General features: G+C 41.6%; 1 long non-coding RNA gene across 1 annotated transcript; it reads right to left on the bottom strand.

Annotated features, from left to right (window-relative positions):
- Window positions 1–1,663: 1,663 nt before the first annotated feature.
- LOC122741220 lies at window positions 1,664–24,361 on the bottom strand. The gene is made up of 3 exons (XR_006354834.1): window positions 24,163–24,361; window positions 2,122–2,346; window positions 1,664–1,914 (listed from the first exon to the last, which is right to left on the bottom strand). It is a non-coding gene; the product is annotated as an uncharacterized LOC122741220 (long non-coding RNA).
- Between the last annotated feature and the right edge of the window lie 902 nt (window positions 24,362–25,263).

Below are 25,263 nucleotides of genomic sequence, written 5' to 3'. Positions count from 1 at the left end.
CCTGGAAAGAAAGAAAGAAAGAAAGAACTAAGGTCCTCTGATTGTTCAATGCTCTTTTTGCTTCTTTCATCTGAAGAAACTAATGGATAATTTTGAGAGAACTAACTTTTGAAGTAACTAGGCAAACTTATTGTTTCCTTGAATTAACTGGTATTTTGGCAGAAATGATTATTTGTGCTGGTGTCATATTTCCCACGTATGTTGACAGAGGCTGAAGAGTATGCTCTTCTTTCTAAAATCCTACAAGTAATAAAGAACAACAGCTTTCATCTACATAACACTTGAATATTTACAAAATACTTTCCTCAGGATGACCCCATGATGTAGACAAGGCAATTATGATCATCTCTACTTTAAAGAGGAGATAGCTCAACAGAGAGGGGCTAAGTGGCTTGCCCAGGGTCACCCAGCAAGGGTCAGAGCTGGGTTTTCAGCCTGGGATGGGAATCCAGGTATTTTGACTTCAAGGCCAGTGGTCTACACCGCATAGAACATTATTTTTTATTCATAATGTCCACTAAAATGGGTCTATTCCAGCACTGGGAACATCTTGGCCAGTTTTTAGCATTATTTAGCTAATGTAGCTTTTCCAGACATTGAAATCCTTAGACATTAATGTGTACTATTTTTCTTTGTGTGAAGATGCTGTTGTGATTAAGGATCAAGCAGTCAGGCATTATTAAGTGATTACTATGTGCCAGGCACTATATGAAGCACTGGGGATACAACTACAAAATCTAAACAATCCCTGCCCTCAAGGCACTTACATTCTAATAAGGAAAATGACCTGTAAATACATACAGAGATGGGGAGAATCTGCTAGATTTTTTCACTTATCTAGACAATAAAAAGTTTGGAGAAACCAATCATTTAGGTCATTGGAAAGACTTACGATTGGCAGACTCTCCAGGATTTCATTCCATCTACTATGTAGTCTAGTAGATTTGCAGTTGTGTGTTTCCTCCAATAAGATTTTAAAATTGTACACATAGAGATACACACACAGACATGGACACACAGAGACATACACAAATACATATATACACAATGTGCTGCTATTTACCTAAGATTTTGAGACTTTATCATTTTTTCAAAAATCACAAACCAAAGTCCTTTGGCATCAAAATATTGGATTTTTTTTTTTGCAAGGCAATCGAGGTTAAGTGACTTTACTTGCCCAGGGTCATACAACTAGTAAATGTCTGAGGTTGGATTTGAACTCAGGTCCTCCTAACTTCAAAGCCAATGCTGTATCCACTGAACCACCTAGATGCCCTATTTGTAACAAGTAATGTTGACAACTCTCTCATTCTAGTTCCTGCCATTCAGGACTTTAGACAGCCGCCTACATTCATTGTCTGCTCTTCTTCTTATCCTTGGAATAGACTGAGGAAGAGAAACAACCAGTCATCCAGCCTGCAGAGTCCTGGGTCTCCGGGACTAGCAGAATGACTGTGAAGTCGAAAGGTCATAGATATAAATCTGTAAAGGACCTTAGAGACTATCCATTCCAACCCCTTTATTTTCACAAATGAGGAAACTGAGGCTCAGAGATGTTAAGTAATTTTCCCATAGTCACACAGCTATTAAATGTCAGCACTATTTTCACTATGCCACACAGCTGCCCATTTATAAGAATACCAACTCACATTTTTATGGCATTTCAAGGTTTATAAAATGTTTTCTTCATGGCAACCAAGCAAGGTAAGTACTGCCAAGTATTATTCTCTTTTCATTTTACAGATGAGTAAACTGAAGTTCAGAGAGGACAAATGATTTGTTCAGGGTCACACAAGTGGTAAGCATGGATTCAGGTCTTCTGGTTCCACACCCAGAACCCCTTCCTTCCAATGGCTCAATCATTGCCACCTTAGTGCCTTAGCCATTATTATAGTGAATAGAGACAGCAGGGCCCTGAGGAAATAAAAAACAGGGTGGAAATTTTTCACAGAGAACAAGGAGAAGGAAAACTCTGAAACAAGAGGGGTAGAGCCACTGGACAATGGGCCTGGATGGGTGTAGGAAGACAGTGGAAAACCATGAGCAGAAGCATGAAGCCATTGAGGGCAAGTGACAAAAGAGGGGAAAGGAAAAATGGGACCTAAAGAAAGCAGAATTCACCTATTACACCAGTTTGCAGAGGATCAACACTAGGCAGGAATTCCAAGTCTTGGAATTGTCCCATCTGATTCTTCTGACCCATCTAGGCCAATGCCAATGCCAGAGACCACAAGGAGAAGACTTTCAGATGGCTCATCCTGTTGATGGAAGGAAAATCATTTCTTTCTCCTTTGCAGAATCCAGGAGGACTTTCATGGAGAGGATGACAATATCCCCATCACCAATCTGGAAAAAGGAGAACCAAGCTATACCAGCAAAAGATAAAAGTCATCTGTGCCTTGAATAATCATGATGAATATAAATGTCATGCTCACTTTCAGTAATTACATCTTCCAGGAGACTTTGCCCAAGTCAAAAGCACTCAATAGCATGCTAGTTTTTTGTTGTTGTTTTTTAAAATTATGATAATCTTACAGTGGCAGGTGAGGGACAGAGGTCTTATGCCATTTCTTTTAAATTCTTGTGCTGAAAGCTACTGACTTGTGCAAAGGTTCCCAGGAGATACTGTTCCCAGAAGTTAACATAGAATGCTTGCCCTGAGCCTGCCCTCTTGCAAAAGAAGGGCATGCTCTATATTTATTCTCTCAATCCACACTCACACTGACAAGTTGGGTCCCCAGAGCTAGGCTGCTGTATCATTCCTCAGGGTCCTAGGGGTAGCCCTGAGGGGCTTAAGGGGTTTTATAACATTGTAACTCATGAGCCTCAACTGGTATGCTTCCCTCAATGTGGGTTGATATCAAATGATCAACCAGATTTAATTAGCTTTTAGAAAGGGATATTGACTGAGGTGATGTAATAAGAAGAGTTGATAAAAAATATCCACACTTCAAAAGTCCATGACACACTATTATACCAGTACATATAGAATCCAGGGGAAAGTGTGATCAAGTTTACAGAGCACTTATGGCAAAGAGATAACACAACTCCTAGAAATCCTTTTGCTGGGGTCCTCAAGATGTGCTACTTAGGAATAGCAGAACTTTTCTGTTGGGCTCCTTGTAAATCCTCATATCTTTCCTCAGTGAGTCCAGCCTATCCTATGTTCCAGATGCAAACATCAACACCAACTGCTGCTGCTATCTTGGGGATCCTGCTAGGACATCCATTTTTAAAAATCCTATTTCTCTGGTCTTCTGAAATCTACAAGGTCCTCATCTGGTCAAAGAGGTTTTGGGGAGGAGTCTGAGGCCAAGGCTGAAGCAAAGAAATTCTCCTCCCTTGTCAACAAATGAATTCTCAGAAGCTCGGTTGGAAGTTTTCATCACTGAGTTCAAGTCTCTGGTTCTGAAGCAGTCTACTATTTTAAAAACAATGCACAGGGTATGACCAATTTTTCTCAACCAATTTGAACATACTTCCTATGCAATATCACTCTAGTCCATCTGAAGGTTGTTATCCTTGTTCTCAAAGAGGACCATAATATCAGGGTGATGTCATGACTTGCACTGAATTGGATTTAAGTGAGGGAGGGCTGTGCAAGGTCACCAATCTCATTCTCCTCCAGAGCCATCTGGGTCCAGTGGCAATATATATATATATATATATATATATATATATATATATATATATATATATATATATATATATATATATATATATATATATATATCAGGATGGATGGAGATGGCCCTGGATGTTTAAGGCAATTGAGGTTAAGTGACTTGCCCAGGGTCACACAGCTAGTAAGTATATGAGGAAGGCTTTCAAAGACATCTAAATAAATCAAGAACTTTTCCAACTTAGTTTAAAGCCTATGCCTATGATTGATTTATTGATTCAATGAGATGTCTTGTTCTTGTTGTACTGAGTTCCTACTTATAGTTGATTGTTCTCACCTGACAAAGGTATCAGGGAATCACATCTTGTTCCTTACTTTAAGTGTTAATTGATTAAATGCCCCCCTTTCACATAGGATGATGAAATATCTCCCTAGAAGAGTTAGGAATACTGTTTAATATTTCCACAGATAGAAGGCAGCAGGAGCAATGGAAAGAGCCTAGGGCTTGGACCCAGGCTCTGACTCCACACCCAGGCTCTGCAACCTATTGTACCCCTTGTGTGATCTTTGGCAATCCTCTTAAGAAGAGCAGATGTTTATGTAGCACTTTAAGGTCTACAAAGCACTTTTCATCCATTTTCTCACTTAATCTCCATAGCAACCTTGGGAGTTCAGTAATAGAGGTGTTGTCATCCCCATTTCAGACAGGAGGGGATAATCTTGGAGAAGTTAGGTGACTCACCCATGGCCACACATATAGCAAATGGTGGAGACAAGATTCAAATTCATTCAAATACATTCTCTCCTGAGTTGAGTCCAACACTCCTTCCATCATCCCATATTCTTACTGCTCTTCGTCTCCCAAGGTCTCAGTTGTCTCATATGGAATAGGAAGATGGGTTGGACCACATGACCTGAGGTCCCTTCCAGTTCCCATGATCCTATAAGATTTGAATCTAGCTCTGTTATTGTTGCTATTGTTCAGTTATTCGGCCATGTCTGACTCTATGTGACCCCATGGGCTTTTCCATGGAAATTTCTTGACAAAGATACAGGTGTGGTTTGCCATTTCCTTCTCCAGTGCATCACCATTTTAGAGGTGAGGAACTGAGGCAAATAGGAGTTAAGTGACTTGCCCAGGGTCACACAGCTAGTAAGTGTCTGAGGCTGGAATTGAACTCAAATCTTCTTGACTCCAGGCCTGGTGCTCTATCCACTGCACCACACAGCTGTCCTATTCTCTCAATAACCTTGGCCAAGTTGCTCCCTCTATGAGCCTCTCAGGGTCTTCCTTGGGAAGAAAAGGAGTTTAGACTAGATAATCAATATGGCCCCTTCCATTTCTAATGTCCTGTGTTCTGATTTCTAGAATTTTCTAACAAAGGCATGGGCATAACTTCAGCCATAAGGGAAAGGTCATTCTGTTCAGTAGTGAGTGTTTTAATGTGGAATTCTTTTCCCTATATGGTTTTATTTTCTCTGATATTTGATCTCAGGCTTCTAGAAGGGACAAAAATCTCAGTAGAGAAGAAAGTGGCTGAACTTATTACCAAGAAGACATGGGTTTAATCCTACCGCTGACACCTTCTACATGTGACCCTGGAAAAGGCACTTAGCCTGAGTCTCAATTTCCTTATCTGTAAAATGAAGATGGTCGGACTAGATGTTCTCTAAGGTTCTACATCCCATGGAATGGGCGGTAGATAGGCATCAACCATGCAGGTCAGTGAGCCCATGCCCAACTCCTCCCTCCGTTTGTGATATTTCTGTCTTCCCCTGTAACACCAATGCTATTCAGTCTTAAGACCCACTTGTAACGATTGGAATGACGCCACCTGCTGGAGACTTACTGTAGAAAAGCTCCGCCATGAAAGGAAGGTCTTTGAGGGCAAGACCATGCGTCTTTTCTTTGGCGTCAGAAAGTGACGTTTGCTGGTGGGAGGAAGAAGGGGGAGCCAGGCGCTCTGTCTCTCTCTCTTTCCTTTGGACTCTGGTGGAGAGCAGAGCTAGAAATGTGCTCTCCCTTTAATAGATAGATGAATGTAGGCCTTTCTCTCTCTCTTTACCAAATTCTTATTCTCCTTAATAGATGCTTAAAAACCTAACTCTTGCTAAATCTTATAATTTATTGGCGACCACTCATTAGATATTTTAGACAGACTAGCTAGAATTTTAGCCCTTAACACACTAACTAGGGTGACTTGACACCCAGGTCCTTGCCACCTCCCTAATCTCTTAAGATCCTTTGAGCCCACCTAGAGCTATGACCCAAGAAATTCTCTCTGTGAAATACAACACAACATACACATCTCACACAATGGGACAGAGCATATTAGGAAAGATTTTATTAGCAGAAAGGGATAAACTTTGAAGAGAAAGTCATTTGTCTCTGTGGTTGGGAGCATGATTTAGTAGGGGCGGAGGAGACAGAGTGGGCATACTGAGTGCTGCATCCTGGGGAAAAGAGTATGGGTGGGGTCTTTTATTATAATATAAAGAAAATATAGAAATTCCAGGTTGTCCACTAACTAGCTGTTTGATCTTGACAAATCACTTTCCCTCTGTGGGACTCAATTTTGTCATCTATACAATTGCAAGAGGGGAGGGTGGATATGCAGAATTAGATGATCTCTAAAGTTTCTTAGGAGACTCAAGTCACATTCTCTAATTTTGGCTCTGTCACTAACTTGCTGTGTGACCTTAGAGAAGTCACTTCTTCTCTTGGGGGTCACATTTTTATTCATCTTTAAAAACAATGGGGTTATACTAGATGGCCTCCAAAGTTGCTTCAAGCCCTAATGTTCAAAGACCCAGAATAACTTTATTCATGTATTTCATTGGAATGATATAGGATTCCATCTAATTTCTGCCTCTCCCACCATGGACTCTGGTCTAATTGGAACGTATCCATGCGAAACAAATAGCTGATGCATTGTTTGTAATTCTTCCCATGGTGAATGATTTCCAGAAGGTGATTGTGGTGGGTGAATAATTTCCTAGCATGGAGTAGACCTGGGCTTCTGAGACTGTAATTTATTTTGCTGCCCCGACAGACAGCCACAGACAGCCAACCAGCCAGGTTGGGCCTGAGGCAATGAATTAGCCTACGGCGGAGAATTCCAGCTCACACATTCCAGTGCCTCCCTTCCACCAGCTCTTGACATGGCTGACTTCCTGCCCCAGCAATTCTCAGGGTCTCTTAGCTTAAGGCATCTTGAAGAGCCAAGACCAATCTGTGCCCTTGAGGGTGCATTCAAATTTTATAAGGGGTTGGGAAAAGACCTCAGAATCATGGAACTGTTGGGTTGGAAAGGATTTGAAAACGTAGAATTTTAGAGCACAAGAATATCAGAATGGGGCAGCTAGGTGGACCAATGGATAAAGCACCAGCTCTGGATTCAGGAGGACCTGAGTTCAAATCCAGCCTCAGACACTTGACACTTACAAGCTGTGTGACCCTGGGCAAGTCACTTAACCCTCATTGCCTTGCAAAAAAAAACAAAAAACAAAACAAAATGAATATCAGAATATGAAGAGTCCTTCATATGAGAATGTCAGAGCTTGAAGGGACCCTGAAATATATAATGTAAACTCTGGGAAGAGTCTTAGAACATAGAATGTTAGATCTACGAAAGATCCTAGGACATAGAATGTTAAAGCTGGGGGACTTATAAAACCTAGAAGCAACTTTAGGACATAGAACATTAGAGGTAAAAGGGATCTTGGACCATAGAATGTCAGAGTTGGAATTAAGTGCTAAGTGATATGTTTCAGTCTAAATGTGTTAGAAGCAGGAGTTTAGGAAAGAGGGATTTGGATGGTGGCAGCTGAAGGGAACATCATAGACATAGTGACTGAATTTCATAAGGACATTTGACAAAGACTCTCATGATGCCATTGTAGAGAAGATGGAGAGATGTGGTATAGATCCCAGCTTCTTAAACTGTGGCTCACAACCCCATAGGGGGTTGTGGAACTGAATGTGGGGGTTGTAAAGAAGTTTTGCAAGAGTAAAAGGTTATGTATATCTATTTCATATACCTGTATGCCCAGGATTATATAAAAATGTCTAGATAATAGTACATGTGAGACAGCTAGGTGGCACAGTGGATAAAGCACTGGCTCTGGATTCAAGAGGACCTGAGATCAAATCTGGACTCAGACACTTGATACTTACTAGCTGTGTGACCCTGGTCAAGTCATTTAACCCTCATTGACCCCTCCCCCCAAAAAAGCTAGTTCTCCAGATGTATTAATTAGGTGCATTTTTCTAGCTCAGCACTACACAAAGGGACAGGCTAAATCTTTATCCAGTTAAAAAAAAAAAAAGCAAACCAGTCAGAAACTACAATGCAAGGAACCCAACAGTGATGATTTAAGGAAAGCTGTGCTGAACATCTGGAAGATGGGAACATAGACTACAGGTAAATCAGGTATACCTGGAACACATAGCTGTGTTGCATTGACCATGAGTAGGGTCAAGAAAATGCAAAGCTCAGATTGGGAAGCCAGCAATCAGTCTAAACTTTAGGACTCTGAAGTTTGTAGCTCAATGAGATCCTTGAAGAACACAGAACTCAGTTCTGTTGTTCAGTTGTGAGAGGAAGTCATGGAAGGACTTTCAGATAATAGATAAGAGGACCCCATCATTCTTTCCAGAAGAAAACAGAGCCTGACCCTGACAGATCATTTCAATTCAGTAAGACTACAAAAAAAATGAATAAACTCAAGAAGACACTAATGAAAAAAATATCATGGATAACAGGGACACTTGAAACCCCCCAAAAAGAAAATAACTCCATAAGATCTATAAGCAAAGCCCCCCCAAAAAATACTTGGTCACAAGGTCAACTAAAATTCCTAGAAGAAATGAAGACTTTTGGGGGCAGGTAGATGGCACAGTAGATAAAGCACCGGCCCTGGATTCAGGAGTATCTGAGTTCAAATCTGGCCTCAGATGCTTGACACTTACTAGCTGTGTGACCCTGGGCAAGTCATTTAACCCTCATCGCCCCACCAAAAAAAAAATGAAGACTTTTAAAACAATATTACAAATGAAAATAGAAGCTCTAGGGGTAAGAACTGGAAAGACAATGAAAGCTCTAAAAGAAAAGATTGGAAGGAGAATAAGCTGCTTAGTTCGGAGGTACAAAACCTTGCTCAAATAATAAACTCACTGAGAATTAGAATTGACCAAAGTCAATGACTATAAGATGATAAGAAATACTAGGACAAATTCAAAAGATTATACTATTTTTTAAAAATGCAAGTTCTGGAAAATAAGTCAAAGAGAAATAATCTAAGAATCATGAAACCATCTGAAGATGATTAAAAAACCTTTTATCAGGGCAGCTAGGTGGTGCAGTGGATAGAGCACTGGCCCTGGATTCAGGAGGACCTGAGTTCGAATATGGCCTCAGACACTTGACACTTACTAGCTGTGTGACCCTGGGCAAGTCACTTAATCCCCATTTCCCCACGCAAAAACAAAAAACAAAACTTGTATCATAAAGATAGATCTTATAGCACCATAGAAATGAAAATATGAATGATGAACTATTAGTGAAGGCAAAGTACTTGTATAATGAAAACAGCAATGAATTTGGGGTCAGTGGATTCATCATTCTGTCTTTTACTCCCTGTGTGACCTTGGGCATGACACTCTAACCTTAATTTCCTCATCTATAAAATGATCAGGTTGGCCTCGATGGTCTCTAATTCCACCTGTAAGACTCTGATCTCTGATTATCAGTCTCAGTGTCTCAGCTGGATGCTTCTACTCTCTGCCCACAAACCTGCTCAGATCTCCCCATCCTAAAAGTACCATCCCTTGACCTTGAGGGACCCACTGTCTCCTGATCTATCTCTATTCCTACTTTTTTTTTTTAATGAGATATTTTATTTTTTCCATTACATGTAAAGATAGTTCTCAACTTTTGTTTATACATGCTTTACAATTTCAGATTTTTCTCCCTCCCTCCCCTCCCTCCCCCCTCTCCTAGACAGCAGGTAATCTGATATAGGTTATATCTATATATCTCTATACATATACATATAGATATGTATATATACACACACACATATATATATACACATAATAACATTAATCCTATTTCTGCATTAATCCTGTTACAAGAGAAAGAATCAGAGCAGTGATGCAAAACCTCAAAATAGAAAAAAAAAAAAACAACAGCACCCAAAACAAAAGAGATAATATGGTTCAATCAGCATCTATACTCCACAGTTCTTTCTTTCTTTTTTTTTTCTTGGATTTGGAGATCCTCTTCTATCATGAGTTCCCTGGAACTCTTCTGTACCATTGCATTGGTGAGAAGAATATAGTCCATCACAGTAGGTCAACACTCAATGTTGATGATACTGTGTACAATGTTCTTCTGGTTCTGCTCATCTCACTCATCATCAGCTCACGTAAGACCCTCCAGGTTTCTCTGAACTCTTCCTGCTCATCATTTCTTACAGCACAATAGTATTCCATTGTATTCATATACCACAACTTGTCCAGCCATTCCCCAATTGATGGGCACCCCCTCAACTTCCAATTCCTTGCTACCACGTAAAGAGCAGCTATAAATATTTTTGTACATGTGGGTCCATTTCCCCCTTCCATGATTTCTTTGGGCAAAAGACCTAAAAGTGGGATTGCTGGGTCAAAGGGTATGCACAGCTTTATCGCCCTTTGGGCATAATTCCAAATTGCTCTCCAGAATGGTTGGATCAGCTCACAGCTCCACCAACAATGCATTAGTGTTCCAATTTTCCCACAGCCTCTCCAACATTTATTATCTTCCTTTTTTGTCATTTTAGCCAATCTGATAGGTGTCAGGTGGTACCTCAGAGTTGTTTTAATTTGCATCTCTCTAATCATTAGAGATTTAGAGCATTTTTTCACATGGGAATAGATAGCTTTGGTTTCTTCATCAGAAAACTGCCTGTTCATATCCTTTGACCATTTCTCAATTGGGTCTATTCCTACTTTTTATGGTAGTGCTAAATAAATGGCCCTCCCCCAGAGCCCCTAGTGTCCTCACTGCTCATTTAGAGGGAAGAATGGGGAATGCCCTTCTCAGATCACAGATTTCACGTTTGAAATGACTATAGGGATCTTCTAGTCTCCTCTCATTTTAAGAAGCAGAAAAGTGAAGCTTAGAGAGGGTTAGTCATGGCTCACAATCCCAAGGCAGGAACCAACCTCTGGAAGTAGGACCCAAATCCAGTGCTCTTTCTGACCATACATTGCCTCATTCCTCAAGCGCTGGCTGCCTAACTGGGACCTGCTTCCCTCCCTTCACTGAAACAGCCCCTTACAGGGCCACTAATGATGTCATTGTCCCTGAAGCTAATGGCCTCTTGTCAATCATCAACCTCTCTGACCTCTCTGCAGCATTGAATGAGCTGGTATTTTTATTATTCGGAGTCAAAAAGCAGTGGTTCCCATGGCTTCAACGTTCCCCAATCTGCCATATTGTTGGCATGAGCTCTTTCCCTAAAGAGTTCGCATCAAATAAAGTTGGTTGCCCTCAGCGTAGGAGAACACAACCACTGACTTTTCTTCCTATCATAGCCATACAGGGGCAGCTAGGTGGCGCAGTGGATAGAGCACCTGCCCTGGAGTCAGGAGGACCTGAGTTCAAATCCAGTCTCAGACACTTAACACTTACTAGCTGTGTGACCCTGGGCAAGTCACTTAGCCCCAATTGCCTCACTTAAAAAAAAAAAAAAAAACCCAGGCCATACAAATGATTCAAGAGCAGTTTCTAGGAATATCAAAGGTAGTAGGGAGAGTTAAATGCAAAAGAGTAACAAATTCTTATTTATTTATTTATTTGTTTATTTAGGTTTTTTTAGGGCGATAAGGGTTAAGTGACTTGCCCAGGGTTACACAGCTAGTAAGTGTGTCAAATGTCTGAGGCCAAATTTGAACTCAGATCCTCCTGAATCCAGGGCCGGTGCTTTATCCACTGTGCCACCTAGTTGCCCCCAACAAATTCTTAACACAATAGAACAATAGTACGAGCCAAATCGAATAAAATGGAATTAAATTTAATAATGATAAATGTAGTCTTAACATTTCAAAAAACCAACTCCACAAGTATAAAATGTGGAAGAACTGGTCAGAGACAGCAATTCATCTGAAAAAAGATTTGGTGGTTTCAGTGGACTTCAAGTCCAATATGAATTAACAGTGTATTATGGAAACTAATGAAATCTTTGTTGTTATTTAGTCATTTCAGTTGTATTCAACTCTTCGGGACCCCATTTGGGGTTTTCTTGGCAGAGATCCTGGAGTGGTTTGCCATTTCCTTCTCCAGTTCATTTTACAGAAGAGGAAACTGAGGCAAACAGGTTTAAGTGATTTGCCCAGGGTCATACAACTAGTAAGTATCTGAGGTCAGATTTGAACTCAGGAAGATGAATTTTCCTAACTCCAGGCCCAGCACTGTATCACCTAGCTGCCCCTGAAATGAAATCCTTAGCTGCATTGAAAGAGGTAAAGATGTGATAGTACCCATGTATGGTCAGATCATATATGGAATATTATCTTCAGTTCTGGATGCCACATTTTAGGAAGTACATTGATACCCTGAGGACTAGCCAGAGAAGGGTAACTAGGATATTGAAGGGCTATTTGATGACCAGGTGAAGGAACTGAGGATAGCTAGCCTAGAAAGGAGGAAACAGGGGAAATCTGATAACTGTTTCTGCTTGGCTCCAGAAAGCAGAACTAGGAGCAATGAGTAGAAATTGGCAAAGAGGCAAAATCAAACTTGAGGCAGAAAAAAATGTGCTCATAATGAAAGTGATCTCCCAATGGAATGAACTGCCTTTGGAAGCAGTGGGTTTCATGGCATATGATAGGTGCCTCATAAATGATTGTTGATTGATCCAAGCAAAAGCCAGGTGGCCACTTGTTGGAGATATGATAGAGGGGATTCCTTCTCAGGTATGGGTTGGACTATATGGACTTCTAACTTGGCACTTCTTTGCTTTGTAACTCAAGCTCATCTTTTGAGCCATGGAAGTACTTAGGGTTACATAGTTTAGTGACAATTCAGGAGGACAGAAGTAGCATTGGGCAAATGGTCTGGTTGCTTTTTATAAATCCTCTGCTTACTAGGACTGTGACTTCAAGGAAAATATTGAATGTCTTTATCCTCAGTTTTTCCATCTGAAAAATAAAGATAATAATCCCTACTCTGCTGCCCACATTTCAGAGCTACTGAGGCCACATGAGATGATGCTTATGAAAGGGCTTTATTAATTGTAACATGCTAGAAAAATATGAGGAATTATTGTGATGATGATAATATTCTGGTAAAATCCAAACAGAGGAGTGTAATTTAGGAGAAACTAGTGTGGATAGAAGGCATTTGGAGGCAGGGTAAGCTGGAGCAAATGTCATATAAGGGCCCAGTCAAGGGAATTGAAAGAGCAATGGATTTGGAGTTAGGATCTAGGGTTAATTTCATAAGCCACCACCCCTGTGACTATGGGCAAGTCGCTTGGGTCCCCTGAGCCTCAGTTTCCTCATATGTAGAATGAGAGGCTTGGATAATTTGGCCCATAAAGTTCCTTTTAGTTCTAAATCCATGGTCCTATGAACTCTGAACTTCCATGAATAATAATTCACATTTATAAAAACTTTTATGATTGGCACAATTCTTTCTTTGAAATCCCTACCTATGAGGTAGGTAGTACAATTGTTATTATCTCCATGTTGCATATGGGGGAACTGTGTCAAGATAATGGAATGTGGTAGAGAAGGGGATTTAGCAGATACTCAAAGGCCCACCTGGAGATTAATCTAAACTGATTGAATTAAGTGAGAGTGATTGATTGCTGATGAGCCTACTTCCAGTTAAATAGATTGTAAGCACATTGGACTGGCCCTTAAGAGGGTATCGTTCTCAGAAGCTAAAAACTTGAACTTTACATCAAGACCACCTTTGGGTCCAATGAACCAATTAATTTGAATGATGCTAGCCAATAAGCTTGAAGAACCTCCCATTTCTGGGAGGAGAACATGAAGGAGGAAGTTGATGCTAAAGGAGGATTTCTTCCTCTTTTGGTTTGAGACTTTGGTTTGGTGGCAGGACTACAAGTGGGAGGTTTAGGAAGGCTAGGATTTCCATGCTGTAAGAAATCTATTCTCAATCTTTCTCTCTCTTTACTATCTTATATCTTTTAATAAACCCTAAAAAAGCCTAAACTCATTTATCAGTGATTTTAGCCAGTTTCCCCCCAAATTACACAAAACTGAGATTCAGAGTGGGGAAAATGATTTTCCCATGGCCACACAGCTCTTATGTGTATGAAGTAAGATTTGAACCCAGGTCTTCTGATACCAAGTCTGGTACCTTTTCTATTATAACACACTACCTCATTAGTTGAACTTTGAGCTTGAACACAATTATCTTTCTGCAGAGGCAGCTAGGTGATGCAGTGGACAGAAGGTGACACAATGGATAAAAGGTTGGCCCTGGAATCAGGAAGACCTGAGTTCAGATTTGGACTCAGACAATTCCTAATTGTATAGACTTAGGTAGGTCACTTGACCTTTATTTGCCTCAGTTTCTTCATATGTAAAATGGGGGTTGGGGGAATAATAGCATCAACTCCCAGAGTTGTTGTGAAGATTAAATGAGATCATTGTAAAGCATTTAACACATAGTAGGTCCTTATTTCTGTCTTATTACTGCTTATTGCTGCTACATAGTAGGTTTCCTTCCTTTGGGCACACACGTATGCATACGTTAAAGGTGATAAGTTAGGATAACAGGATTTTAAATTCATTTGTGCATTATAAGTTTGACCAGGTGAAGGAACTGAGGATAGCTAGCCTAGAAAGGAGGAAACAGGGGAAATCTGATAACTGTTTCTGCTTGGCTCCAGAAAGCAGAACATTCGCCGGATCTCTTTTCTAGCTTAGGTTGGTATTAGCCAAAACCTACACTTTAGCCATAGCTTACACATCTGGAACAGTCAGAAATGTTACATATTATAAGCTTTCAATAGCTTCCTTAAAAGCCCATTGTGAATATCTATAAATGGCAAATTAAAGTTACAATGGCTATCATTACATTGACCTTGAATCTATCATGCCTATCATTCGTTAATCCACACACTCATTGAATAATTATTCAGTGAGTACCTATGGAGGAGACAGTTAGTTCAGCTGGTTGGATCATGGTATTAATAACATCAAGATCACAGATTTGATCTCCATATGGGCTACAGTGGTAGTGCTCTGAGACTAGAGTCAGGAAGATCTGCATTAAAATCTGGCCTCAGACACATACTTTCTCTTTGACTCTGGGCAAAATAACCTCCATTTGCCTTAGTTTTCTTAACTGTAAAATGAGAATTATAATAGCACCTACCTCTAAGAATTGTTTTGAGGATCAAATGAGGTAATATTTGTAAAATACTAGCACAGTGCCTGGCACATAATAGGCACTATATAAATCCTTCCTTCCTCCCTTCCTCCCTTCCCTCCCTCCCTCCCTCCTTCCTTCCTTCCTTCCTTCCTTCCTTCCTTCCTTCCTTCCTTCCTTCCTTCCTCCTCCTTCCCTTTCTTCCTTCTTTGTTTGCTTCCTTTTTGTTGTATATGACACCCTGTATTAGCTGCTTTACAGTCTATAGAGATGAGTTTTAATGAGATATAATTCCCAACTTCCAGGAGCTCACAGAGTAGTGGGGAATGGAACAAGTTCAAGTACAAAAGAAATATGAACAAAAAAGTATAAAATGGAAAGTGGTAAGTTGTACAAGAGAAGCATAGATGAAGTGTTCTGGCAGCATGGAGGAAGGAGGGAGGGAAAGAGAGAGAGGGAAAGTGAGAGAGAGAGAGAGAGAGAGAGAGAGAGAGAGAGAGAGAGAGAGAGAGAGACTCTTCCACCTGATCTGGTTTTATTATTATGAATTTTAGGCTGACTTTCCTCAATCTGTTACATCCATCCATCTGTCCATCTATCCATTCATTCATTTAACAAACATTTGTCAAATACCTACTATGTACCTTCAAAATGTAGTTGAGCTGAATTGACCACTTTGATTTTTTTTAATTGGCTTGGTTAATTTGTCTCTGAACTAAGTCACTCGAACTTTCTAATGTATATCGATGGATGTGTGTATTTGTATGTATGAGTATATGTGTGTGAGAGTTCATCTGTATTTGTATGTACATGTGGCCCTGTGTATTGTGAGTAGGTTAGAGTCTGCATATGCATGCATATATCTGGGTTATCCCATTTCCTAAAAACACCCCTGTAAGGAAGGTAAGACACTTGAAAACTCCAAGTGTTTAATGATTTACTCACCCACCCAGTTAAGGTCAAATTTGGGCCTGAAATTCAAGTCTTCTGCTCTTTCCACAGGAGTATCATGTGTAAGTGTGTGTTTATGTTGCTTCGGGTGGGTGTCTCTGTGAGCATATGTGTGTTCATGTTGTAGGTGTGTCTGTTTCCATCTGTATGTTTTAAACCCACAGCTACCTTCTCCCACTCTTTCTTAAAATCTAAAATGCCTTAAAACTTTCCATAATTAAACAGTGCTGGAGGGACCCAATGATGGAGAAGACAATTGGCACGACTCCCAGTTCAGACTGGAGGATGGGGACTCGAGATGGTAGCTCTCCTAGAGAATGACAGTAATTAAAATTAATGAGAATTTGCTGCATTCCCTGCCTCCACCTTCTGTCATATATACACCCTTAGGGCACTGGTTGGTCTCAGGTTTAGAGGAATTTGGGGATCCCTAAGACACTAAGCTAATACACTATGAACCATGTGATCCGATGTGCCTTGGGGAGTTTCATTCCTAGAAACACAAGGGTGTGTTCATTCTCTCTTATGAGAGAACCCTGGGTGTTGAGAGGAGAGGAAAGAAGAGAGGAAAGCAGGGGAAGGTTGGCCCATGGGGTAACCCAGGGGAAAGAGGATAGAGTTAAATCTTTCTCTTTATCCCCTAGTAGAATAACCTGATGGTCAAGGAGGGATGATTCTAGCTATGTGACCTTGGGGAAGTCACCTAACCTCTATTGGTTTTCTGTAAAATGAAGGGTTAGGATTAGATTATCTCTGAAATTACTTCAAGCTCTAAATCATGTCACTTATGAACCCATGAATTGTAGCCCAGAGCTACCCCTTCTTCCAATCTGAGGATGAGGTCAAGGATATAGGTAAAGGGGTTAGTGCTGCAAAGAGGTGAAGAAGAGGGAAAGGAATAAATGTGGGGAAGGGAAAACAAATTCTGAAGTGGAATGGAAGAGAGCTGGGGGAACTTGCGTCAATGAACTTCATAAGAATTGGTAATAACTTATTTTCTTCCTATCCTTAAGTCTTCATCCATATCCAAAGCAGAAATATCTTATGCTAAACCACTCCTTTCTAACTTTCCTATTTCTGACCAGTGTCTCACTACTCTTCTAGCTCATCAGGTTCAGAACTGAAGAGCATTCTCTACTCTTCCCTCTCATTCTCCTCCCCTCCCCTCCTAACTAATCACTTGCCAAGTCTTATCAATTCTAACCACAGAGTATTTCTTAAATCTGTTGCCTTCTCTCCACTCACAAAGCTATCCTGTCTTCTTAATTCAAATCTTCATCACCTCTTGCCTGAACTATTGCAAAATCCTCCTAATTGGTCTCCAATTAATTAGGAGAGGCTCCATCCAATGTCTCCCTTCTTCAATCTATCCTCCACGTAGCTACAAGCTTGATCTCCCTAAAGCACATCTCTGATCACATTAGTCCCCTGCTCATGAAGCTTCCATTGTTTTCCTCGAAGCGTCTAAGAATCTAACTTCTCTTTTTGGCATTTAAAGCCCCTCACAATCTGACTCCAGACTGTCCCAAGTAGGAAACTAAAGCTCTGAAGGATTACACTCATTCACCCACAGTCACTCAGCTAATTTTATGTCCATCTCTCCCTGCCCCCCCCACACACATTCACTCTACACTCCAGTCAAACTGGTCTACCTGCCTTTTCTCCACACACAAAATTCTACCTTTCACCCTTCTGCCTTTGTACAAGCTATGTCCCATGCCTGGAATGCTCTTTTTTTTTTTTTTTTTTGGCCTGGTATACTCTTTTTTTTTTTTTTAGGCAATGGTGGTTAAGTGACTTGCCCAGGGTCACACAGCTAGTAAGTGTCAAGTGTCTGAGGCCGGATTTGAACTCAGGTACTCCTGAATCCAGGGCCAGTGCTTTAACCACTGCGCCATCTAGCTGCCCCCCTGGTATACTCTTATACCATAGTTCCACCCCTTGAAACCCTTCTAGGCTCAGCTCAAGTGTCATCTCCCACAATAAGGTTTTCCTGATTCTCCACAGTTGTTAATGTTCCCTTGCTCCCTAATTATTTTATTTATGTTTTGTATTTAGGTCGCCCAGGGCTCAAGTCCTTTTGCATAAGACTCTCCCTATTGATGGAGAATGATTATTTGATGCTCCATATTTTCCTATATAACATTTGTCTTTGATAGATTTAAACTCTGTGAGAGCAGAGACTGTTTCATAATTTTTTTTCTTTGTATACCCTGTGCCTGACACATAATAGATGCCCACTAAGTTCTTGTTGAGTTGAATTAAATTGAATCTTTACTCTTCCCCAAGCTCCTGGATGCTCTGGTGGATCTCTGAGAAAAGAGTTACCACAAAGAGCATCAGAGGCCTGGTAGTGTAAAAGAAAGAGTACTGGACTTAGAGTCAGAAAGATTAGTCCCAATCCTGCCTCAGATACTAGCCATGGGACCCTGAAAAAATCATTTATTTAACTTCTGCTGACTTCAGTTTCCTCCTTAGTAAAATGGTAGCAATAACAGCAACTACCTTACAGGGTTCTTGTGATGATCAAATGAGATACTATACATAAGACATTTTGCAAACTTTAAAGTACTATTAAGATAATTATTATTGGGACAGCTAGGTGGCACAGTGGATAAAGCACCAGCCCTGGATTCAGGAGGACCCAAGTTCAAATCCAGCCTTGGACACTTGATACTTACTAGCTGTGTGACCCTGGACAATTCACTTAACCCTCATTGCCCCCCCCTCCGCCACGCACAAAATACACACACACACACACACACACACACACACACACACACACACACATATATATAAAATCACTATCAGTCAGAATGATGGTGTATCCACAGAAGTATGTGATTACACAAGATTGTCTTAATATGGTGCAGGAAATTGAGTTGATTGGATCTGCAGGTGTGACATGCAATTTCTTACCTCTCTGCTCCTTCCACCACCATCACCTGCCTTCCAAAGTGACTGTTGGCTAAGTAGAGCCTCAAACCAACATCTAGGAATTCCCAAAGTCACAGAATGTCAGTGTTGGAAAGGACCTCAGTGGTTCATAGGATGATGAGATCACAGGAGATAGTGCTAAAACAGAACTTAGAAGTCATCTAACCCCCTAACTTTACAATCTAAGACACCAAAGTGTGGACTTGCCCAAGGCCACCCATTTGGAAGAGCCAGAATTCAAACTTGACCCTTCTGATTCTGAATCAGCAATGTTTCCTCTTCTTGCTGAAACTGTCCCTGCCCAGAATTGCCTTCTATAGCATCCCTGTAAGTTCTTATCCAGCCCCCACTTGAAGAGTCCCCATGGTCCTGTGACCTGGTGTAACCATTCCACTTGACTACTCTATCTGTTTCTGTGCTAAAGTGTGGAGATTCTTAAACGTTTCAAACACTTAAAGGGATGCAGCCTGGGAACCATGTAATTCTCAGACTACTTAGCACCAGGATGGGAAGACTTGGAAAGCACATCTGCATAATTAGAGACAAACCCAACCTTCCAGGAGAAAATCCTTTCCTGCCTTTCCTGGGTACTGTGAGACTTAGCACCAATGGAAGACAATGAGGACTTTTCAGGGAAAAGGGTGCTTATATTTAGCACACAGATGTTCATGGTGCATCCCTGAAAGTGGATCTTGTCAAGAGGAGATATCTCTGAACTACAATAGAGAAGAATGGAACCCAGTGGTCTGATGACTTGGGTGAGGAGGCAGAGCTGGGCAGGAGGTGGAGTTGCAAAGAGCTAAGGAGGCCTGAAATAGGATAAAAATGACAGCAGGACTGAAGGGCTTTGCTGCCCTATAATCCCCTTTCAAAAGGCTGAAAGCTCTTTGGGATCTTGCTCACTGAAGGGAGCAGAGAGCCCTGCCTACACTCCAGCTGTGATGGGAGCTAATAAGATGAGAACGAGCCCTCCTGAGCTCAAAGTGCCTGATCCCCCCCAATCTGAGTGAGAATAGGTCTGGGGTGTGGGGGTTTGCCATTCTCATTCCTCCACTATTCCTAACCTCCCCCTTTCCTCATCCTGTGGCAAGGGACTTTGCCAAAATAGGATTGAATGACAACAGGATATAGCCAAAGCTTTTCCTCAGCAGAGGTGTGAAAATAATGGAGGTAAAAGATTAGACTAATCCCTAGGCAGGGAAGGGTGACTTGGGAGGAGTGTTAAGGAGTAGGTCAGATCTTAACATGAACAATAAGAAATGTAAAAGCCTGGACTGGGGGGCAGGGGCGGGGGAGATGGGAAAGGGAGGGGTACCAGAGGGTTTGGGTAGGGCTGAGATACAAGGGGCTAAGAGGAGTGGAAGAATACATCACTCCATCAAGATTTGGGTTGTCCGTATTAAATTAGGATTTAAGGTGACCATTCCTTTGGTTCAACCTGTCTCCTCAATCCACCTCTTTGAATGTTGACCTTCCCTATCCACACCTGAATGTCACCTATATCCTTCCCTGTTGTAAATCCCTATTCAGTCAGCCGGCCAAAAAGCATTTAGTAAGTGCTTACTATGTAGTAGACAATATGCTAAGCATCTAGGGGATACAAGGAAAGGCAAAAATCTGGTCTCTACCGCCAAGTTACTCATATTCTAAAAGATTTCATCTAAACATCTAGGTAACAAGGTTTATCTAGGTAGATTGAGGGTAATTTGAAAAGGAATTAGCATCTGAGATGACCAGGGAAAGTCTGCAGAAGGTGAGATTTGAGCTGTCTTGAAGAAGGTCAGAGGTAAGGAGAAGGAGTAAGGAGAGTGTCAGAGTATCACTTGAGGAAAAGCAAGTTGGTAGAGACCTACTAGGTACATCTTCATGCAATATCCATGGGGTGGCAAGCTATGTCAGACAGCCAAATCCACAGCTTCATGAATGGCCCAGTGTATGTGTCCATATACATACATACACATATATATGCGCACACATATGTATGTATACATTATACATTCATATATGTGTGTTTATATTTGGGTTTTTTTTGTTATTTAATATCAACCATTTCTAGCTCATGGCCCATATTAAAACAGGTGGATGTGGTCATTGAGCTATAGTTTGCCAACACCTGGCAATCACCAATCATCACCTTCCCTGAGAAGAACCTAAGAGTTGATCATCCATCATGCCCCCCTCCTGACTCCTGGGTGGGTTCATACATTTACAACATAAAATGCTAGAGCTAGAAGAGACTTTACACAGAGTATTAGGTCTAGAAGAGGTCTTAGAACAGAACGGCAGAACTGGAAATCACTTAGAACATCTCCTGTCAGAGCTGACAGGAAACCTAGAATGTTGAAAGTCAAAGCTGGAAGGGACTTTCAGGATCATCTACCTGGGGGCAGCTAGGTGGTATAGTTCGGGGCTTCTTAAACTTTTGTCCACTCAGGTTCCCTCCTCCCCCCCCAGGAATTTTTATGTGACCCTAGCTATAGAGGTATATAAAATAGGTATACATAACCTTTTACTGTTGACAAAATTTTTCACAACCCACAGTTTAAGAAGCCAGGGCATAATGGATAGAGCACTTTGAGTCAGGACAACCTGAATTCAAATGTGACTTCAGACACTTACTAGCTTTGTGACCCTGGGCAAGTCACTTAACCCTGATTGCTTCTCCTGTCCCACCCCCCAGAAAACCTCATCTACCTTTTATACCCATTACCTGCTTCTCATAACCTCTGAACATTCTTATTCCCATTTTGAATGGAATCCCCCCTGCAAAGACATAGCAAGCAATTTTAATTTTAACTAATGTTAATATGTGTAATAGTAAACACACCAATTCGCTAAAAATATAAATGTTATATATATATTCAGGAAAACACATTCATAGCATGCTTTTCACTACCCAAAATCCAGACCAAACTACCTACTCACATGCAGGGACCAACCCCCCCCCCCACAAAACCCCTGCAACATCAGCCTGGTCCCACCCCCACAGCATCACTCCAAGTGAGCCAGAGACATGGATGATCACAAAAGGTGCCGCTTCTTGGCCTTTGGGTCATCATGGCTTCTCACCACAGGAATGCTGAGAGATGAGACATCTGTGACTTCTCTTCCCCATGTGGATGAGCAACAGTCTCTGAAGACTGAAAAAGTATTTCCATATAGTCTCAAGCCAGACGGCCACAAGTATGAGGAAACCCCCAAGAGCTGCATCAGTCCCCAAAATTCAATCTTGGCAAGGGCGGGAGATGAAATCTCAATGCCCATAAATCCCTCAGCAAGACAGGGAATGCCATTCCACTTTTCTTCCTTCCCCTAACTCTCCTCCTATGGGGGGGGGGAGGCAGGGGGACATCATCTGTGCTCCTGACTCCAGCTTTATCCTGTACAATACACCTATCTTGTTTGTATTTATTTGTTTGCATGTCATTTCCCCCATTACACTGTGAGCTCCTTGAGAACAGGGACCATTTGGTGGCATTTCTCTGTATTCTCAGCTCTTAGCAGAGCAGCTAGGTAGAGCAGTGGATGGAGCACTGACCCTGAAGTTGGGAGGACCTGAGTTCAAATCTCACCTCAGACACTTACTAACTGTATGACCCTGAGCAAGTCACTTAACCCCAATTGCCTTAAAACATCTGGGGCCATCTATAGTCATCCTGATCTTTATCTTGCCATTGGACCCAGATGGCTCTGGAGGAGAGAGTGAGTTTGGTGACCTTGCACAGCCCTCCCTCACTTAAATCCAAGTCATGGCATCCCCCTGATGCCATGGTCCTCATCAGGAATGAAAAATAGTAACAACAGCTCTTAGCACAGGGCTTGGCACTTAGTAGGTGCTTAATAAATAGTTATTGACTGTATTTTTAAAGCCATTTTGGGTTTCTTGTTGTTTTGTTGATGCCTTTTGTTTTTGCATCAGTCATATATATATATGTATGTATATATATATATATATATACATATATATGTACTTCTCTCTTCTAGTGAACCGTCCCTTGTGATTAAGCAAAAAATTATGCAATACCCAATGACACACATTTGACAATATCTTAGTATTCCACCCCTTAGTCCTCAATCTCTTTGACAAAAGAAGGGTAGTACATTGCTTCATTTCTGCTCCAGGGCCCAGATCAATCATAATTACAAAACATTGAGCTTCACTTTTTATTTTTAATTTAAATGACCAGTCATCCTGTGAGCAAAGTTATTAGTTGTTGTGTATATCATTTTCTTGGTTCTTCTTACTTCACCCTATACCACTTCATATAAATCTTCCCTTTTTTTTGGGGGGGGGGCAATGAGGATTAAGTGACTTGCCCAGGGTCACACAGCTAGTAAGTGTCAAGTGTCTGAGATCGGATTTGAACTGAGGTCCTCCTGAATCCAGGGCCAGTGCTCTATCCACTGCACCACCTAGCTGCCCCCATAAATCTTCCCTTTTAAAATGATTACTTCAGGTTTATCCCTCTCCACCACATCCTTGTTTGCTCCCTTAGAACCAGGCTTCCTTTGATCCCAGAGTCTTATGGAAATGTCATAAAAAAGAGAAGATCTCCCTCCCAAAAGCTTAGTATAGTGCCTGGTGCATAGTAGGTGCTTAATAAATGTTTGTTCCCTTCTCCCTCCCAAGGCAAGCCATCTCACTCTTGGATAACCCTACTTGTTAGGAAGTTTTTCTTTACACCCAGCTTAAATTCCCCCTTCTGCAGATTCTACCCATTGCTCCTAATTTTATCCTGACTCTCAGAAGCAGGAACACAATACCTCCCATGTAGGAAGAAAAGGAGACCCAGACCAGTAATTTATCTATTCAATGTCCCATAAGCTTGCTGTGGGTCTAACTCTAACCTTAATTTCATGTTCCCATGACTAATGACTTGCCTCCACTTTACATACCTTTCATTAATTGTTTTATGTCTCCATGTCTGAGTCCCTAAATGGGTTCCCTGTTCAGCTGTCCTACTCCGCTCTAGACTCTCCAACCCTGGTTCACTAAGGATTGTCCAGGATTAGAATCCTATCCTTTAACTTTAATTCATCACTGCTTGTTCCTGGACGTCCCTCATACCAACTGTGCATCTACTTTCTGCAACTAGGACCTCTCCCAATCACCCATCCCACTCCAAGGCTCCCTATGATCTTTTGGTCAAATCGGTCGCCCACCAGCCTTTTCCTGCCATTGACAAGTCTCGATAATTACCATCTCTTTTTCTTACAATTGTTTCCAGGACTACACAGCAAAGCTCCAAAAAATCATACCTGGTGACCACCCAGACAGTGCTCTCAGAGGAGGTAAAGTGTGCCCTGCAATCAGTCAGGGACAGAGGCAGGCTGGTTAAGGAGCCAAACTCCCTGCCTGACCTTAGAGAGACAGAGCTCTAGTTCTTATAGGTCAGAACGGGAAGTTCAGCCACCTCTTTGAAACAGACCTCTCTGTCCCATATAGACACTTCTCAAAACCTTCCCACGCTGCTACACTATAGAAGCCAGACAGCTCCAGTGAGGGAGCCCTACCAGTCCCTTGGCTCTCCGATCCCCACTAAGTTTAGCATGCCCTGTGGTAGTCAGACTTTTCTGAGGCAGGGACTAGGGTGTCATTTCCTCTTTGGGGGAGTTCCTGGCTTTCCCCTCTGTTAGAGCTTTTGTTGACAAAGGACTGGATGTTCTGGGAGCTCTGAATGCCTCATTGCTGCTATTTGAATGGAGTGTCTCAACTCACTTAACCTACTTCCACACCACGTGGTGAAATCAATCCAGGAGATGAGCTCAAAGCTATTCCTGACCAGTGACATCACCGAATTGGAGGGGTGGGGGGGAGAGATACACTGAGTGACTGCCAATCACCACAGTAAAGGGCTCTGTCTCTCTCTCTGTCTCTCCCTCTCTCCCTGTCTCTGTCTCTGTCTCTTCCTCTCTCTCTGTCTCTGTCTCTGTCTCTGTCTCTGTCTCTGTCTCTGTCTCCCTCTCTCTCAGCAAACCCTGATGTGTCGTTCTGCTCCTATTTCAAAACTTAAAGAGGTTTCATTAGAGCTTAGAGCTGAAAAGGAACTTTGAGTTCCAATACCCTCATTTTTTGTTTGTTTGTTTGTTTGTTTGTTTTGCGGGGCAATGGGGGTTAAGTGACTTGCCCAGGGTCACACAGCTGGTAAGTGTCAAGTGTCTGAGGCCGGATTTGAACTCAGGTACTCCTGAATCCAGGGCCGGTGCTTTATCCACTGCGCCACCTAGCCGCCCCCCAATACCCTCATTTTACAGATGAGGAAGTTAAGACCCAGAAATGATCATTTGTTCATTCAACCAATAGTCATTCATTCCATCCCTACTGTATGCCCCGCCCTGTAATAGGTGTTATAGATTGAA

Source organism: Dromiciops gliroides, chromosome 1 (genome assembly GCF_019393635.1).
Source record: "Dromiciops gliroides isolate mDroGli1 chromosome 1, mDroGli1.pri, whole genome shotgun sequence".
Classification (NCBI taxonomy): Eukaryota; Metazoa; Chordata; class Mammalia; order Microbiotheria; family Microbiotheriidae; genus Dromiciops; species Dromiciops gliroides.
This window is presented reverse-complemented; position numbering and strand designations above follow the sequence as displayed.